The sequence below is a fragment of the Nycticebus coucang genome, chromosome 2 (genome assembly GCF_027406575.1).
Source record: "Nycticebus coucang isolate mNycCou1 chromosome 2, mNycCou1.pri, whole genome shotgun sequence".
In the NCBI taxonomy this organism is placed as follows: domain Eukaryota; kingdom Metazoa; phylum Chordata; class Mammalia; order Primates; family Lorisidae; genus Nycticebus; species Nycticebus coucang.
This window is the reverse complement of record NC_069781.1, coordinates 27,787,356-27,807,288: the sequence shown is the minus strand read 5'-3', so window position 1 is coordinate 27,807,288 and position 19,933 is coordinate 27,787,356. Positions and strand designations below refer to the sequence as shown.

The window sequence follows — 19,933 nt, the reverse complement described above, 5'->3', positions numbered from 1 at the left end:
TCCATTAAACCCTCTTTGCCACAAATTATGCTTTTGAAAGTCTGCTTGGAAACATGGAAGCAAAATTCTTTTTTTTTTTTTTTTCTTTTTTTTTTATTGTTGGGGATTCATTGAGGGTACAATAAGCCAGTTACACTGATTGCAATTGTTAGGTAAAGTCCCTCTTGCAATCATGTCTTGCCCCCATAAAGTGTGACACACACTAAGGCCCCACCCCCCTACCTCCATCCCTCTTTCTGCTTCCCCCCCCATAACCTTAATTGTCATTAATTGTCCTCATATCAAGATTGAGTACATAGGATTCATGCTTCTCCATTTTTGTTATGCTTTACTAAGAATAATGTCTTCCACTTCCATCCAGGTTAATACGAAGGATGTAAAGTCTCCATTTTTTTTAATGGCTGAATAGTATTCCATGGTATACATATACCACAGCTTGTTAATAGCAAAATTCTTTATAGAACCGACTGCTGCAAATACACGGGCAAATACTAAGTAACAATTACCCAGCCTTTAAGAAGAATGCAGCCAAACCAAGGACGGAATTTGTACAAACAGAGGAAAAATAATACAATACAGGTATAATTCAATAGAACCTTGAACCTTTAACACGGGTCCATTTTTATCTGCAAATTGTGACCAGGATTTTTTCAGAAGGGTGTAACTGAAAAAAGTATGAATTTTTATGTTTCTTCAGTGAGTTCAATCTTCCATAAAAGCAGATACTCTGAGATCAAGGTGAGTTTAAGCTCCTTCCTGATAAGGAATAGTTATCGAAATTCAGACCCTATGGTAAGTGCAATATATGTTTGTCATATTTAACCCTCATAATAACTTTTGAGGCTGATATCATCACTGTAATATTTTTTGGGTTACAGATGAGGCAACTGAGGCACTGGGGTTTAGGACAAACCCTATAGTCTGGTTTTTATATACAGTCTCCTAATCATTACCATTTTTATTATGCCTTCTTTGTGCTTAATGTAAACTAACTTGCCCTCTCCTACTGTGGTTGGGAGTATGAATCTCAACACATAAACTAAAGCTTAAAAAAAAATCTTAAAATTTATATCAATTAATTTTGTCTGTAAGCCTTTACCCTGTCCAGCTATCAGACAATTTAATCTCAGTTATTTTTTTTTTTTCTGAGACAGAGTCTTACTATGTTACCCTCTCTAGAGTGCTGTGGTATCACAGCTCACAGCAACCTCAAACTCTTGGGCTTAAGCAATTTTCTTGCCTCAGCTTCCCAAGTAGCTGGGACCACAGGCACCTGCCACAACACCCAGATATTTTCTTGTTGCAGTTGTAGCAACATCAGCTCACAGCAACATCAAACTCCTAGGCTCAAGTGATCCTCTTGCTTCACCTTCTTAAGTAGTTGGGACTACAGGCGCCCACTACAATGCCCAGCTATCTTTAGAGGCAGGGTCTGGCTCTTGCTCAGGCTGGTCTCAAACTTCTAAGCTCAAGCTATCCACCCATCTTTGGCCTCCAAGAATGCTGAATTACAGGCATGACCCACTATGCCTGGCCTACAATTTTTTTTTTGTTTGTTTTTTGAGACAGAGCTTCAGCTGTCACCCTGGGTAGAGTGCTATGGCATCTACCAACTCCTAGGCTCACAGCTCACAGCAAACGCCAACTCCTAGGCTCAAGCGATTCTCTTGCCTCAGCCTCCCAAGTAGCTGGGACTACAGGTCCTGCCACAATGCCCGGCTATTTTTGGGGGGGCGTGGGGGGGGTCATAGTTGTCATTGTTGTTTGGCAGGCCTGGGCTGGATTTGAACCCGCCAACTCTGGCATATGTGGCTGGTGCCTTAGCCACTTGAGCTACAGTCGCCGAGCCGTGGCCTACAATTTTTGAAAGCCAAGGAAAAGCCTTTGACTTGAATTCTCCAATGGGGGGGCATGGTGTTCAAGAGAAGTACCTGACTCATCTGACCTCTGGGTTCAGCCTAGGTCACAAACACAGTTGGTTCTAAGCAGTGTGGCTCTGACAGTGTTTGAGGATCCAAGTGGTCCATTCAGACGAGCACTCTGGCGGGACAAACCAGGGTGGTTAATGATGTGTCTTAGTGGAGGCTGCAGGAGTGTAATTTGAAGAAAAGGGTAGTAGTTGAACTGCTTCCTATGGCAGGGCAGCCCTCTGGCCCTGGGACTGGGACAGTTCCTTAATCACCACACCTGTCATCAGAAACATCCCAAGCTCTCAGGCTTCTCAATATTATTTCCTTTGCAAGTTGACTGCTGTCTGGGCACATTTCCAAGGTGGAAACAACCCCTTCCCCATTTGTTTTTGCCACAGTGGCCTCATGGTCTTGAGAATGATGGATGCCTGGACTTGTCTCCTGGCATTGAAAGCATCAGATGCTAGGACCCTACACAACACCAGCCTGTTGAACAGGAAGACATGTGTGCTGAGGTCGTAAAGCACACACTTTCTTAGAGTTTGATGTTTCCTCTTGCTTTTAGCAAGGATACACTTTGAGAGTGACCTGTGGGTCGCAAGACTATAAACAGCAGTGGAGGCTTTGAATGTGGGCCTAGGTGTTGTACCTGCAGGGTGGCTTTCTGGTGGAAGGTCGGCTCCCTGACAGCTGTGACAGCAGTGTGACTTCTGCCTGACAGCCCCACAGAGGCACGGTATAGAAAAATAAGGTGTTTCTGGGCTAGACACTTGTTCTTCTAGCTTTTGCCCTTGTTTGTTTTTAATTTTAATTTTGGTAAAATACACATAACATACAATTTGCCTTTTAAACCATGTATAAGTGTATGTTCTGTGATATTAAGTCCGTTCACACTGTTGTGCAACTGTCACAGAAGTCTTTGATCATGCAAAACTGAAACTCTTTACCCATTAAATAATACCTCCCTATTCCCCTTTCCCCAGCCTTTAGCAACCACTGTCTACTTTCTGTTGTTTTTTTTTTGAGATAGAGTCTCACTCTGTCTCCCTTGGTAGAGGGCCACGGCATCAGAACTCACAGCAACCTCAAACTCTTGGGCTCAAGTGATCCTCCTGCCTCAGCCTCTCTAGTAGCTGGGACTATAGGCGCCTGCCACACCTGACTAGTTTGTCTGTTTTTAGTGGAGACGGGGTCTTGCTCTTGCTCAGGCTGATCCGGTGGAACTCCTGAGCTCAGGCCATCCACCCATCTCCGCCTGCCAGAGTGCTAGGATTATAGGCGTGAGCCACCGCCCCCAGCCTTCTGCTTGTTTCTGTGAATTTGCCTACTCCAGTAACCTCACTAGGTGGAATCCCATAGTGTTCATCTCTTTGCAACTGGCTTGTTTCACTTGGCACATGACCTCAAGGTTTATGCATGTGGTTATCCACATTGTAGCATGTGTATAATTTCTGTCCTTTGTAAAAACTGAATAATCCTCCATCGCATGTGTGCGCTGCCTTTTGTTTCCCCGTTCATCTACCCGTGGCCTCTTGAGTTGCTTTCATCTTTTGTCTTCTTGCCCTTGGTTTTGAGAGACATGATCCATCTATGAAGTGCTCAGGAGATCAAAATAAATCCTCAGCCCCTACTTTTAAGGAGTTTACGATCTCTAGAAAAGCTGCAGACTATTGTACAAATACATGAAAAAGTAAACCATGGGGCAAACATTGTATAATAGGAGAGACCAGTTTCAGGTGGGTCACGAGGCCATAGGTGTGGATTTGCAAAATGTCCGCATTGGAGTTTTGGGAAGAGGATGGCTTATACAGAGTATGGATTTAAAGCATGGATTCCAGAGTTAGGTAGCTCAGTCTTAAATCCAGGCTGTGTCACTTTGTTACTTGGGATGAATTATTGAACCTCTGTAAGCTGAGGCTTCCTCAAGTGTAAACTGAGGATAATGGTGCTTATAGAGTTGTCAGGAGGATTAAATGGGAAAGCTGAGTTAAACAGACAGCACTGCACATGGTTAGCACTTAGTACTGAAATATACAGGAAACAGCGTATGTCCCCTGAATGTCAGTCACTTTGGCCTTTTATTTTTCTTAAGAGACAGGGTCTTGCTCTGTCACCCAGGCTGGAGTGCAGTGGCATAGTAGCTGGGATGACAGGTGCACCACTGCACCCGGATTATTTTTAGTATTTTATTCTTGTCCTCTTACTGTGATCATAAACATTCGTGTCTGTTTGCTACAGTGTCTGCCAGTATCCATGGCCTCTGTTGTGTCTCTCCCTTCCAGATTATGGTAGTTTTAACACTGACAATATTCAGTTTTGGAGGCTCATTATCAAGTAAAGAGATAGCTCTTTAATTGGTTTTATCAGATCATTGATAATAAAAGTAAATATAGCCTGGCTTTCTTATCAATGGGAAGATATAGAATGAGGAAGAAGAGCGACCGTGAGTCATTTTAATGTTGGTTATTTCATCCTACTGACAAGAAGTTAGTTAGCTTTCCCCAACCCTGGGCAGATTACAGAGAGATGTGGGCTGTCAGGTTCCAATCTCTCTTTTTAATAGTCTCTCTTTTGGGCGAACAGTGCTATAATGGCTGTGCTCTCAGTTTTAAGGACTTCATAGTTAGATTATTTTAATCTCAATATTGAATGTGGGAGCTCAAATTGAAACAGTTGATCTCATGGAGATAGTAGAATGATGGCTACCAAAAGGTAGCAGGGAGTAGGGGATCAGGTGGGGATGGTTAGTAAGTAGGAAAACACAGATAGGTAGAAGGAACAAGATCTAACATTTAGGGGGCGGTGCCTGTGGCTCAACGGACTAGGGTGCCGGCCCCATATGCCAGAGGTGGCAGGTTCAAACCCAGCCCTGGCCAAAAACTGCAAAAAAAAAAGATCTAACATTTGATAACACAGTCAACAATCAGTTACTGTGTCTTTTAAAATAACTAAAAGTGGAATTGAAATGTTTCTAACATAAAGAAATGATAAATGCTCAGGGTGATGGATACCCCAATTATCCTGACTTATTACCCATTGTAAGCCTGTATCAAAATATCACATAAACTCCATAAATATATGCAATTCTTATGTAACCATGATAATTAAAATTGAAAAAAAATTAAGGAAAAAAAACCCCAAAACAAAAAGAATGGAAAAATAGATAAAAATTACATTATTTATTTTAAAATAACTGGAAGACTCTCATTTTTCTAATAATAAGAAAACTGTGAAATTACAAGTAAAGTAAAACTGAACGTTTTTGCTGACGGAAATATTTTGCTAGTAAAGGGTGCCCTAAGGTATTCTAGAATGTGGGATTGAGACATCATCTGGCTGGTGCTTTACTTGCTCTGTTCCTGTTTGTCTGCTTGGTATTTCCCACCTAGGAGTTCATTGACTTCAAGGCAATCGAATCCATTATTAGCTAGGAGAAAAAACATCTGCGTCTCCTTTGCTCTAACAATAGATTTTTTTTTAATGCATTGTACATGGTCCTCTTAAAAAAAAGGCATCTGAGGGGGGTGGGTGTGAACAGAGGAATTTCCTCCTCCACCCTGGCTGTTGCTAAGCTGTAAACTAATATTGTGAGAGAGAACAAATTTCAAGGTCTCCGCTTTCCTTGGGATATTTCTTTGTATTTTTGTTAACAGGTATCAATGGAGATTTCCCTGCAAATGCTGGTTAAAACTGAAGGATTTGTGCCTGAATTAGTGGTCTTCTGAATTAACTCAAGGTGGCTGGGGCATTTTAGGCAGCTCCTGGGGGTTCTTTCTACACTTCTCATGTTAATCTGGTGTTGTCTTTCTATTAGCATGTCTCATTGAAAATGCCTTTCTTCAATGAATCCCCAACAATAAAAATAAAAAAAATAAAAAATAAATTGGAAAAAAAAGAAAATGCCTTTCATGTTGACAGTGGCTCTGCTGAAGTGGGTGAGTTATATTGTGTGCTGCCTTAAAATTTGTTTTTGTACTTATCATTAAAAGCAAAAGTGAAACTTGGGAGGTTAATTTCATCTGTTTAAATTGTGATGCTTCCCTTTCTGCCAAAATCTCTTGAGCATGAAAAGGCAGCAACGGTTGAAATACCATTTGTGTGGCTTTTAGGCAAGAGAGGATTTAGCAAGTTAGGATTTCCCACATTGGGTTTAGATTTATATTTGCTTATGTGCAGGAATTTTTTTTTTTTTCTTTTTTTGGTAAGGCAAATAACTTTGGGTATCAGTAGAAATTGTGGCAGATAGAATTACAGTACCTGGAATGTATAATCCTTTTGGTTTTATATTTTACTTAAACTTTCATGATGGATTAGTTAAGTAAGACCAGGTCTCCAGCAGATTCCATTGGCTGATTTTGTTTTTCTGTTCTTGATAATTACCGAGAGGGCTGGCAGTGGGTTTGTGCACCCATCATGCTAGTATCATGCTAGTAATGAGGTGATCTCTCTACTTTGGTTGTGCATCCGATGTTTTCTCTAGTGAAAGCAAGATCAAAACTTTTTTAAAAGATAGCAGTCCCAAATTGGTTTGTCTTACCTCCAGGTAAACAAGGTAACAGAAGCAGTTAGCCCTTAGTTGGCAGAGTGTAGGAAGGATCTGACAGTGTGGAAATGAGACCATAGTGTAGGTTTCAGTGTCACCTTGACTTAATTTACAAAATGTTTTCTTTTCTAAAGCCATACAGTAATCCATAGACACACTAAATTGAAAGGTGTCAGTCTTGGATGGCGCCTGTGGCTCAAGGAGTAGGGCGCCTGTCCCATATGCTGGAGGTGGCAGGTTCAAACCCAGCCCCGGCCCAAAACCACACACACACAAAAAAAAGAAAGGTGTCAGTCTTTAAGAGGAAAAGGTTGCAGGCAAATAGCTCAGCCGAGGCAGTGAGGCCAGAATGACCCAACTGTGTTACTCTATGCAAAAGCCTTGGTTTTGCAAATTGCAAAATGGAGCCAGTAACACCAATGATGGGCTGTTGCTATTAAGAATTAAGTGTAGGGCGGCACCTGTGGCTCAAAGGAGTAGGGCACCGGCCCCATATACTGGAGGTGGTGGGTTCAAACCTAGCGCGCCCCCCCCCCCCAAAAAAAAAAAAAAAGAATGAAGTGCAGTATCAAATCCAATGGGGCTGGCACATGCTACATTTTTAATCAATATAGATTCTTCTCCCCCAGCCATTCAGCATCAAATGAGTTGATATGAAGTAGAGTTTTAAAAACTTGTAGATATTTGTTAGTATTTGTGTATGCCTATTAGTTGATTTCAAAACATTTGCTTGCCCTAGGAACAGAAGTGAAATCTCCTTTGGTCATGAGATAGGTGCCTTTTTAGTATGTTAAGGCCTTTGCATATCATTTTTGTGGCTTATTGATGTGGTTAATTTAAACCCTTCTATCTTCTTGTTGGAGCAGATCCTTCAGCTGTTCTCATCAACTATGTTATGGAGTGTAAATTATAAGATGGTGTTGTGGGCCTTTGTTAGTTCCAAGAAAATGATGTATGCCTTTGCTTATTGGCCCCTTAGCTCTGAAATTGTGAGATGAGGACTAGGAAGGAGAACCAGGACATTCAGCTTCCAAACATTGTATCTGTGTCATAGAACTTGAGTCTTTGCAAGGATAAATGAACTGGAGGTAGGACTCTCAACAGAGTGATTCCCAGTGGTTACTCAGACTCAACGGTTTCCGACTGGTCTGCTTTATCAGGAGTGATACAAACATGATTCAGAGATAGTTTTATAAGAATTTTTAACTTTCATTGAATCATAATCAGGTGGCTATTTCCCATTTTCTAATGTCACTTGATTCGCTCAAGGATGCCCAACCCTTACTGTCTTGACTCATGGAGGGAGGCTGCTTGCTAAGTAATGGTGAGACCCTGGAGAGGGAGAGGGTTGGTGGGCACCCCTACCCATTTGGTATCCTGGCCACCTCCATAGAGGGAAACATGTTTGTGAGTCCTGACCTAGCACACAACCCCTTGGGAAACATATGGGAAGCCCCCAGAGTAAGATTCTTACTGATATTTTAGTGAGGTCTCAAATATATGTTTTCTTCTCTCGAGGAAATGAGGAGCATAAATATGGCCTCTTTCTTCCTTCAGTACAGATGCTTCTGAGTTTGGAAAGCCCTCTGATTTGGAGCCACCTCTCCTCACAGCCCTTCAGGGCTTTCTCTGTCTTTCTGACTCAGTGCTTCTCAACTTTCCTAATGCTGGGACCCTTTAATACAGTTCCTCATGTTGTGGGGGTCACTCTTTAACAACATGAGGAACTGTATTAAAGGTAAAGGGTCCCAGCATTAGGAAGGTTGAGAACCACTGTTCTGATGTCTTTGATGGTTCATAGGTCAGTTCACTTTCTTCCATTCTGTGACTCCCACTGAGTGGAAACAAGTCCTCTGTAACCCCTTCTTTCAGTTGTCTTTAATTATGAAAATCATTTATTTTTAGTGTAAGGATCTTTTTGTACAATAACTGCCCTGCTCACAGATGCATAGAAAATGGGTATGTTTTCAGATTACACTGCATTAGGACTGCCATTGTTTCTTTTTTATTTTTTGAGACAGTATCACTTGGTCACCCTGGGTAGAGTGCCATGGTGTCATAGCTCACAGCAACTTCAAACTCTTAGGTTCAAGTGATCTTTTTGCCTCAGCCTCCCAAGTAGCTGAGACTACAGGCACCCGTCACAGTGCCTGGCTATTTTTTAGAGATGGAGGCTTGCCCTTGCTCAGGCTGGTCTCAGACTTGTGAGCTCAGGTGATCCACCTGCTTTGGCCTCCCAAGTGCTGGAATTACAGGTGTGAGCCACCACACCCAGCTTTTGCCATTGTTTCTTGAGGGTAAATTTTGGCTGACACTATGTCTACAAAATTCCCTTAGACTGAAGTGGTGTTATCAAGAGGTGAGAGCCCTGGGGTGATTTGGGGGATACTTGTTCTCTGACAATCACTTTTCTGTTAATTTTTTTGTTGTGGTTGCAGTTTTTGGCCGGGGCTAGGTTTGAACCCACCACCTCCGGTATATGGGGCCGGCGCCCTACTCTTTGAGCCACAGGTGCTGCCCATGTTCTCTTAACTCTTAAGATTTGTTTATAAAAGCACAAGACTGTAAGATCATTCTAAGTTTTGGTTGTGATTTTCTTACCATTATATATTTATAAATAATGCAGATAGTGTAAAGGAAACAGTAAAAGGTGAGTTATTAGTAGTTCCTATTATTAATTCATTTTATTGGACTTTTTCATTTTTCCTTCTTAAACTGTTTCTCTTACCCAGTATAGCCCTATATACCAAGGAAAATAGCTTGCTTAAAGCCCTGTGGTCATTTCTTATCATAAAGCAAACTGTTGGCATGAACAAAAGTGGGGGAGAGGAGAGGGAAAAGGAAGTGAAAGAGACAATTTTTCATCACTTTCCTCAATCCTATTTTCCTCTCCCAAAAGTGACAGGCTAAGCCTTTTTGGTTGTTGTTTGTTGTGTTTTGAAAGACTAAGAAAAAGGAAGTTAACGGTTATGTGAAATCTGACTCATGCAGCAACTTCATATGTGAATGGTAATATTCATCTCTCTGAATACATTCTTAGGATTTATCTTGTTTCATGAAAACCACAGATGTGTGACATCTGTTTTACTTGTCGCATGATTTCATTACTAGGCCTCTTCTCAGTCTTGCAATCTCCATAAAAACATGAAATTGAAGAAATGAAAAAATTGGTAAAAGCAAAAGATTTATACAATCTTAAGAGAAGCCAGAGTATTAGAAATGGAGGAATTGGAAGAATGAATTCCTCTACCTCTATGCCGTAGGACAGTGCCTATGGAGTGATACTGTCATCTGAAAGGACAGGCACTGTGCATTTTGATGCCTATTAAAAAACCAGATCCGAGGCGGAACGATTAAAGCATTTTTTGACAAGTTTATCATTTAGTTGGATTTTTCAGCAATCTAGAAGATGGCTTTGGAGGCAGATGCAGTGGGCCACAGAGGGCCTCGTGGACGGGCTTGGGAGTAGAGACCTCAAGGTGGAGGCAAGTTCTTCCTTCCCTGACCTTTCATTGGACCCCTCCCTGGCTTTGTTCCTGTAGTTCCTCCTTTTGTTTTTCTCCTCGGAGGGTGGGAAGGATTCCATAGCAGCTTTTCAATATCTGGCGCTTATTAATACTTTATGCTCTAGGAATTTACCAAGTAAATTCTTGCTTTTTGTGAACAGCAACTTGTTAGCCAGGGTGGCACACAGGAAAAATAGGACAAGATGTCCAGCTGCGGGGCAGGTGGCCAGGCCTGAGTAGGGCTCATTGTAACATGGCACTTTCCACTGGTGTGTGGAAGATGCATGAGTGGGCAGTCGAAGCCGGGAGGACAAAACCTCTCAAATATCCTGAAGACAAGCTGTCCCCCATTGCGTGGGATGGTGGGCTCAGAGGGACCAGCGCTATGGCTCAGCCTGGCAAGTGGCCTATCAGAAGGGGTCATCCCTGCTTTATCTGAGGTCTCCAAAAACTGCCTGCCTTTCCAGAATCATGACATGATAACATTTGCCTAATGTGTCATTCATGGAGAAGGAATTAAAACTGAAGGTGGATGGGAGAGAAATTAGCATCTCTGAGAACTGCACTAAGGGTTTGTTGAAAGGCCGGAGGTAGAGCTGGAGAAGCCATTGCTTTGAGTGAAATTTGGAGTTAGACTCACTGCTCCCTGGGTTCTGGAGTAAAGTCTTGTTTGGGGGAGCAGTGCTGGTAGGACATAAACACTCTGGAGGGGCACAGATCACTTGGAGGTACAATCTGTTCACGTGGTGCCTGGCGTTCAGATGCAACCAGCCTGGGCAGACCACATTTGGGTCTGCACCCTTGGTCTCTTGCCCCTGATCTACCTTGATCTGGTACCCTAAATGTCCCTGCTCCTCTGGCTTACGCAGCTTGCTGTCCCCCTCCTTCCTGGCTTAACTTACTGTGTCCGTTTTGATTCTCTAACGAGAATCCTTTAATTGGAAAATGGGAAATCTGAGGCAATGAGAAAGAAGAGAAATGTATCTCTGTTAATTTGTAGAATCTTCGCACAGCACCAAACCCCAACTGCTAAATACTGCCTCAGGAAAGAGTTCTACCATTTCCTTGCCAGGTACGAGAAAGGAAAATTACAATTGATTTTGCTTTTTTTTTCTTTTTGGTAACAACTTGATCATAAATTCCAAAGCACAGAATGAGTCTTTGGTGGGAAGCCCTGAAGCCTCTATCTGCAAGTCCATCTTAATGACAGTCTTTGTTCTGAGCTAGACTGCGTCACTGCTGGTCTTGGGTTTTCAGACAAACACAAAGCTTTTGGGAAATAAGATGCTTAAGTAAAAAGACTACAGATTGTTCTCCCAGGGGAGTTCCTGGAAGCCTTCTCAACTGGGACACTTGAAGTGAGCCTCATGACCCAACTGAGAATTGCCATTGCTGATTTGGCTTTTATAGGGTGTTCTACATGGACCCAGGACACTCTTTGGATCACCTTGTATATGATCCACAGACTGAGGCCAGGGTTAGCCGAGGTGGCTGTTTTATCTCAGTGAAAAGTCTTTTATTAAAAGGACAAACGAGAGAGTTCAGATGAGTTAGGAATGTATTTTAGCTGCCAGCTCGCTCTATAGCCAGAGAACTAGAGGGCAAAATTATTTATTTTTCAAAGTCTCCCCAGGAATTAAATCTAAATGTCATCACCTCTGTAACTTGTACAGATAAAAGTAGATCTACTTTAGGCAAACTGCAGGGTTTACATGTATGGGAATTTACCCCAAAAGTCTTTTCTTTGTGCAAGTTCTGAAAATTGTTTTAGTGGTACTTTAATTCTTCATTGTAATTAACAAATACATTATGAAAATCTGTTCTTTTCTCTGAGGGCTGAATATTGATTGGTACTTAGCATAAAATGTTTAACTATAATGTTGTTCCATTAGCATGTTTGTACAGCTTTACGTATCTCCCCATATATTAATTGCAAAGGGAACGTATCTCCCCATATATTAATTGCAAAGGGAATATAGTAACTTTATAGTGGAGAAATTTGGCAGACACCACCCTAATCAAATATTCAAAGCTAACACCACCAGTAACCAAAGGGGCCTTATGCACCATTTAATAAGATAAACAGAGAAAAATGCAACATTACCTCTATGATATTCTGGCAAAAATATGTAACTTGGATCTAACCATGAGGAAATATCAGATAACCTCAAATTGGGGGACACTTAAAATCACTGGTCTGTGATTTTTTAAGTGCCATCTCATGAAAGACAAGGAAAGGCCACGAAAGTCCCCCAAATTGAAGGAGACTAGAGACATGAAAACTAAAGGCTGTACAGGATAGGATCATTTCTTTCTTCTTTTTTTTTTTTTAGAGACAGAGTCTTACTTTGTCACCCTCTGTAGAGTACTGTAGCATCACAGCTCACAGCAACCTCTAGCTCTTGGGCTTAGGTGATTCTCTTACCTCAGCCTCCCGAGTAGCTGGGACTACAGGTGCCTGCCACAATGCCCAACTATTTTTTTGGCAATTTGGCAGGGGCTGGGTTCAAACCCACCACCCTCGGTATGTGGGTCTGACGCCCTACCCACTGAGCCACAGGCGCCGCCCAGGATTGTATCATTTCATCAATAAGAACCTCATTGGGACGACCATTTAAATTTCCATGGGGTCTATGGTTTAGATGGTAGAATTCTGTCAATGATGGTAATAGCAAGATTTTGAGGCTAGACTGTAATTAGGTAGAAAATGTCTTTGTTAAAAAATTATACATATAGAATATTACACAATGTAATATTCTAGTTTTTAGAATGCAAATAGGTTAAAAAAACATGATAAGAGAATATGGGCACAATTATTTATGCTGTCCATTGACAATCTTGAGAAAATTCTGGCTGAATCTTGGAGTGCCAGCTTTTTCAGGCACCAATCCTGTGTCCTTGGCCTGCTCTTCTGAGGTGGGAATGGAAAGCAATTTCAAATATGCTATGACATTGACCATTGTGGTTCTGCTGGTGTAAACAGGGTTTAATCTGTTTAGGGTTTATATACCTTATCTTCAAATTCCACTGACATGAAACATCAAACTAGTACCTAAAAGTGTTTGAAGACTGAATCAGGTCTTTATATAATTCACAAAGATGTATAATTTTAATCTATTATTTTATTTTCTTGATTATTTTCTTAAAATAATTATGAAAATATAGATACAAAAGTATAAAAATAATAAAAACCAAACTCAGAATCTCACTACTCAGAAATGACATTCCACTGGTAATATTTCTTATTCTTTCTTATAAATATTTTTTAGACTCTCCACATTCCTGAGACATCAATGCTGAAATGTCCTTCTGTATCCTAATGTTTTTGCTAACTTTAGTATAAGCATTTTCCCATGTAACAAAATTTCAGGTTTATATGTATTTTTATTACCTGGAAATACTTTGTCATGTTAACATAACTTTAAGCTTATAAAAGAGTTGCAAGCACATGACTTTTTGGGTTCCTTTCACCAATTGTTAACATTTCCCATTTGCTTTCTTTCTTCATATACATGCATATTATATAATCTAGATATAAAATGTACATATTATGTATAATTTTTAACATAATTTTTCCGAACAATTTAAAAATAAGTTACAGATTATCATGTCCCTTTTATTGCATGTGTCTATGATAGTATCATAAAATTCAGGAAATTTGACATTGAAACCTTCCTTTTCCTTTCCCTTCCCCTTTCATTTTTGAGACAGAGTCTTCCCGGGTAGAGTACCATGGTATCTCAGCTCACAGCAACCTCAAACGCATGTGCTCAAGCAATCCTCTTGCCTCAGCCTCCCCAGTGGCGGGACTAGAGGCGCCCGCCACAGTGCTGGGTTATTTTTTAGAGACATGGTGTCGCTTTTGCTCAGGCTGGTCTTGAACTTCTGAGCTCAAGCAATCCACCCACCTTGGCCTCCCAGAGTACTAGGATTACAGGTGTGAGCCACAGCTCCTGGCCTATTTTCATTTTTTATTTTTTTAGAGGTGTTGGGCTCTGTCATCCAGGCTGGGGTATAGTGGCATGATCACAGCCACTGCAAACTCCAACTGCTGGGCTCCAATGATTATTCCACCTCAGTGGAATAGTTGTGACTACAGGCGTGCACCACCATGCCTGGCTAATTTTTTTAATTTTTTGTAGAGATGGGGTCTTGCTATATTGCCCAGGCTGGTCTTGACTCAAGAGATCCTCCTACCTTGGCCTCCCAAAGTATTGGGATTGTAGGTGAGAGCTGCCACACACAAAGTACTGTTATGTAATGTAGACTTTGTTTCCCAGTTTTTCCAATTTTCTTCAAAATGCCTGTTATATCTTTTTTTTTGTAAAACCTCCAAACAGCGTTCAATCCAGGATCACACTTTGAGTTTAGTTATGGTGTCTCTTTAGCCCCTTTTAATCTGGAAAAGCTCCTCAGTCCTCTTGTTTGCCTTGCACGAGATTGGCGTTTGTGACGAGTACGTGTCCCTCCATGTGAGTTAGTCTGTTTCCTCCATATGATCTTTCATGGGTACTAAACATCCCAATGATCTGTTTAGATCCTGGTTTATGTTGGGTGATTTGTGACTTCCAGCGTTTGCCTTCCTGATAAATAATGCTGCAGGGAACATCCCTACACTTACATGTTTGTAAGCATCCCTGGTTATTTCCCTCTGATAGAATCCTGGAAATGAAAATACTGGGTAAGCTGGCATAGGTATGCAGACTCCTGAGGTGTGTGTTTCCAAATTGCTTTTAAGAAAGGTGAAACTGGCAAGGATAAAAATCTTAAAGTTGCCAAATTAAACTCCATTTTCGAAACCCAGGAATATAGAGTAAAAACCTATGGAATATATCCTAGGTTACCACTTTTTCCCTTTTCTACGATGTTTTAGTTGGAGGTGCTTTAATAAGCAAAAATGTAGACACCCAAATTATGCACATGTAATGTTTAGAAGCATACAGAAGACACAATAGCTGAGGCCACCTCTGAGTTGTGCACGTGTGTCGAGCCACTTTTTATGGGTTACTTATTAATTGGAAACTGATCCTGGTACCTGTTGCATTAAGATTACAGTATCACGGTTTGGGGGCTTCCTTTCACTTGCCTGTATGGATAAAGCCCTAATGTTTCTTTTGTGGGCAATTCATAACCTCTAGCATATGAAGGGGACTGTCACACTAGACTGTACCATCCCAGTGCCAGGCCAGGCCTGGCACTTTTTTTCAGAAACGAATCTAGTAAGCCTGGCCGGGCGCAGTGGCTCAGGCCTGTAATCCTAGCACTCTGGAAGGCCAAGGAGAGTACATTGTTTGAGCTCAGGAGTTTGAGACCTGCCTGAACAGTAGTGAGACCCTGTCTCTACCAAAAATAGAAAAAGTAACCAGGTGTTGTGGCAGGTGCCCATCGTATTAGCTACTCGGGAGTCTGAGGCAAGAGATTCACTTTGAGCCCAAGAGTTTAACGCTGCTGTGAGCTATGATGCTGTGGTGCTCTATCCAGGCAAAAAAGTGAGACTCTGTCTCCAAAAAAAAAAAAAAAAAGTCTCCCATCTTCGCCTGTGGCTCACTGAGTAGGGTGCCGGCCCCATATGCCGAGGGTGGCGGGTTCAAACCCAGCCCCAGCCAAACTGCAACAAAAAAATAGCCGGGTGTTGTGGCGGGCACCTGTAGTCCCAGCTACTCCGGAGGCTGAGGCAAGAGAATCGCCTAAGCCCAGGAGTTGGAGGTTGCTGTGAGCCGTGTGATGTCATGGCACTCTACCCAAGGGCGATACAGTGAGACTCTGTCTCTACAAAAAAAAAAAAAGTCCATTTAAAAAAAAATTCGAGTAGGTCTTTTATTCAATGAAGTGGATAAATTTGGTAGATTCCACGCACTCCGTCAGATTTTTGGGGATCAGTGCTATCAGTAATTAACAGCGAAAGCTCTGAGCTGACAGTCCTGAGTGTGAGTCTCAGCTTAGCCACTTACTGTGTGACAATAGATAAATCCCTTAACCTGAGTCCAGGTTCCTTTAAAAGGAGGATACCCTCTTTTTAAAGCTACCCCTCTAATATAGCCGTGCCCTCTTAGATGGGGATGAACTACACAAGGAAGTACTTAGTAAAGTACATGGCATATTGCAAACACACATTCAGTGATAGCTTTCATAATTAGAGGTTGTGCTTTTATAGTGGCCAAAACACTCAGATCTCACAAGGCAGGTAAGTGATCCCATTAAGACTATGGGACACCCCAGACAGAAATTATATGAACTACCAAAGCTGCATGCCAGGTAAGGCTGGCCATTAATCTCAGGTCTCTGACTCAAGAGTCAGGCCTCTCAACATTCTGTCCTCTACCTATTTGATAACTCTGTACCTGGAAGTCCAAACTTAGTTGTGTAAATGTTGAATAAACCCCGCAGTTCTCCTACACATATGTCTTGATTTAGATCAGACATGAGCAAATGTTCTCTGCAGAGGGCCAGACAGTAAATATTTTATAGGCTTTACAGGCTGTATGGCTTCTGTTAAACTACAGTACTCAACTTTGCTGTTAAAACTTGAAACCAGTCTTAGACAAAATGTAAATGAATGGGTGTGGCTGTGTTATAATAAAACTGTATTTACTAGAACCAGTGGCAACTACATTTAGCCCATGGTCTGTCTTTATCAACTCCTGATTTAGACAGTCTGTGTATTTCTGGCAGGGGCCATACAATGACCTTTTTGGAGGTCTCAGACAGAAGTGAAAACAGTCCAGTAGTTTAGGCCTGCCATATTATGGGTATTTGGTCACCATTTGCTAAAGACATGAGAGCTTCTTCTGTGTCTGTGTTTTCCTATGGTTAATTTTTCTGAAGTTATGTATTGCTTTTTTTTTTAATGCCTAGGAATTTTTTAAATTTTTGTTTTGCTTTTGTTTCATGTTGTTCTGAAATGATATTAAAAGCAGCTTGGGAAAAGAACTTTTAGTTCCAAATGCAGATTAAAACTTGTTTTCAGATATTCTTAGTGTTTGTTATTTTATTTTCATTTTTTTGCACTGAGGGTCATTTTCAACAAAAACACGCTTTGGGGGATTTAGACAGCTTTTGTTTTAATTAGGAAGACAACTCACTTGCACTCTTGTACTACTGTTGACTCAAGTAATTAAAAATAATGGCTGTGGACACACACGTTCTTTCAAAAGTAAATAACCACCCTTCATAATCTAGAAAAGAATCGGCTTGTGTCTACACAGTGGGTGTTTGCTCCAAAGACATTTCTCGTGGCGTGGAAAGTGACAGTGGTGGCCTCTTGAGCCTCGGGCTGAAATACATTTAGCTGTACTTTGTTTACAGAGATGTCCAACAATAGCAACCTCACAGAACAACTAATTTGGGGAACTTTGTGTAGTTAAGTTGAAATACTGCCCTGGGCAGTTTAATCATGGCTGAAGAAAAGATGTTTTCTTTTAGAAATCTGTACTTCTTTGCCCTCACAGGTTATTCCATGATAGCCTGCCAAGAAACATTATTTCCCATTTGTAGAATTTGATGAAGTGCCTCACAATCTCCTGGTTGTGGTCAACATTTCATCTGATAGGAAGTCAGTATGCCTTTCTGATGTACAGCAAGCATTGAGCACGTGTAGCTTATTTTAGCCTTCACCCTGGGATATTAGGTTAATCTTCAGTCTCCCTGGGTTTTCCACAAGGAATAGTATAGAAAAGACTTGGGAAGGGGTGGGGTGGGGGAGCGAAGTCATTGTGATTCAGCCAATGACCAGAGCTGCACCCTCATTCCTTGAGGGCACAGAGCATTATGCTGTGTGTCTCTCGGTTGGCACTGTTGCCTGTTGACAGACGGTATAGACCTAGACTTTGTTCTCTTTCTCTTGATCACTCATTTTTGTGAACACACGTTCAGTAGCTATTAGGTACCAGGCACAGTGCTTGGTACCCCGGGGATAAAAACATGCCATTCATTGCCACTTTCAACCTGCTGAAAATTTGGAGACTGTATCCCAGAAGAAAGACTAATGATAGTGGTGGAAATTGGCAAGAGGGATGTATTTAACATGTTCAGTGTCTTCTGTTTTCCTAAGAGAAAGAAAACCTTGGGGAGAGAGAGCCATACACCTCCCATTGATTTTCATCTTTATGCTATTAGGAGAAAATTCAGTAGGAGTTGCCAATAAGGTTGATCATTCCAGATCATCAAAGCCATACAGGTGTGCTGCGGGATACAGTAGGCGGTGGGAAGCGCAATATAAAACATCTGCATGGCAGGGGTTTTACTGGTTATGATGGGAACTGGGGAGCCTGTGTGTACAGAGAGAGCTGTGGCTAAAGTACAAGCTGCTGTCATTCTAATGATTTTCTGATTCCTCTGTCTATAAAGGCTGTGCCCACTGTTAATTTAGTTGATAAGTTGAATATGTAGTGTTCTAAGCTTCTCTGAGGAAAACCAGTGAACAGAAGTTCAAGAATCCATGGTTTGGCCGTGCACAGCCAGGATTATAGCTCATGCCTATAATTCTAGCACTCTGGGAGGCTGAGGTGGGTGGATTGCTTGAGCACAGGAGTTCAGGACCAGCCTAAGCTACTAAAAATAGAAAAACAAGCTGTGAAATTACTGCTTTGGGTGTCTTGCAGAAGGGATATGCAAGTAAATAGGGGAAGGTAATTCTTATGATACTTTGCTTCATTTTCTGAAGCTTTCAGGAAAATGTGTATTTTGGATACAAACACATTTTTCTTAGGAAGAGAAGAAATTTGCACTTGCACTGGTGCGTTTCATTGAGAATTATCATTGTTTATGTTTTGGAATTTACATTGTTAGAGAAATTCTGGAGAGGCGGGGTGGGACTAGAATTGTGGCTTGCTTCTTGCCTGTAATTCCTTTGTTTAGGAGTCTGTTTTTCTTAGTGGATTATGTTCTTAAAACAGAGCATACCACATCTGCTCTCTGCCTTGGCAGGGTACCGCGTTTTGCTTGCTGCCAGGGCCAGTGCCCTGTGATGGTGAAGAGAATTCCAGGGCTGTCAGGGCTCTTAAAAGGTCAGCTGTCCAGGCCCCATCACCCCCTTTCCAAGTGGTCTTCCTGCCAACCACCAGGCCTCATTCTCTAGAGGCAGCAGGCCAACAGACAGGAAATTTTTGTGTCTTCTCTTCTGGGCTTAGGTCTGGCTGGGCCTTCGCAGAATCCGTGCAGTTCTTCTTCTGATATCAGAGGTTTGGGGCAGGGTTCTCATGCTCACAACCGACCTCCCAGCTCACCAAACCATCTTCACTAGCCTAAGTATATTCAGTGTTCCTCCGTGTTCGTTTTGATTTGATAGTGAAAGCCCTTTGCTAACCTCAACCTTCTTAATAGGCAGAATCAAGGGAGGAACCTGTGTTTTGGTCCAAAATATCACCTCCCTGGTTCTTACGTTTATACTTCTTTTAATATAGCTCAAGGCAGTGCAGGAAGCAGCATCTTGATTTGGGAAGATCAGGTTCTAAAGCAGTGTATAAGATAAAACCTGGCGTGGTAAAAATTACCTGTATGAAGTACAGTGTATACAAAAAGCCCCATGGTTTTGTGCCTGTAACTCGTTATAATAATTCCTATGTACTCTAAAGTTTAAAACTACTAATCTGGAAATTAAGACATGAATTTAAAACTTTAATGTTTTAAAGTTTTTACGTTTAAAGTTTTAAAACTTTAACTTAAAAATTTAAAACTACTAATCTGGAAATTAAGAAATGAAAAAAAAAAAATCTCATTGACCAAAGACTTCTGCCTAAAGATTGTAAATGGAACACACAAGCATCTAATTTTGCTCCCCTACTAAACACAACCCCATTAAAATGATATAAAGGGAGTTTTTATTGTTTGTTATTTTGGTAAAATATATGTAACATAAAATTTGTCTTTGTAACTATTTTGAGTTTACATACAGTTCAGTAGTATTCCTATGTTCAGGCTGCTGTGAAACCATCATCAGCTTCCTTGTTCCAGAACTTTTTCATCTTCCCAGACTG

At 41.3% G+C, this 19,933-nt stretch overlaps 1 protein-coding gene across 6 annotated transcripts in view; it reads left to right on the top strand.

Moving 5' to 3' along the window:
* The window catches only part of PALM2AKAP2 (PALM2 and AKAP2 fusion), a 524,781-nt gene that overhangs the window by 418,535 nt on the left and 86,313 nt on the right, over positions 1–19,933 (top strand). The window lies entirely within an intron of this gene.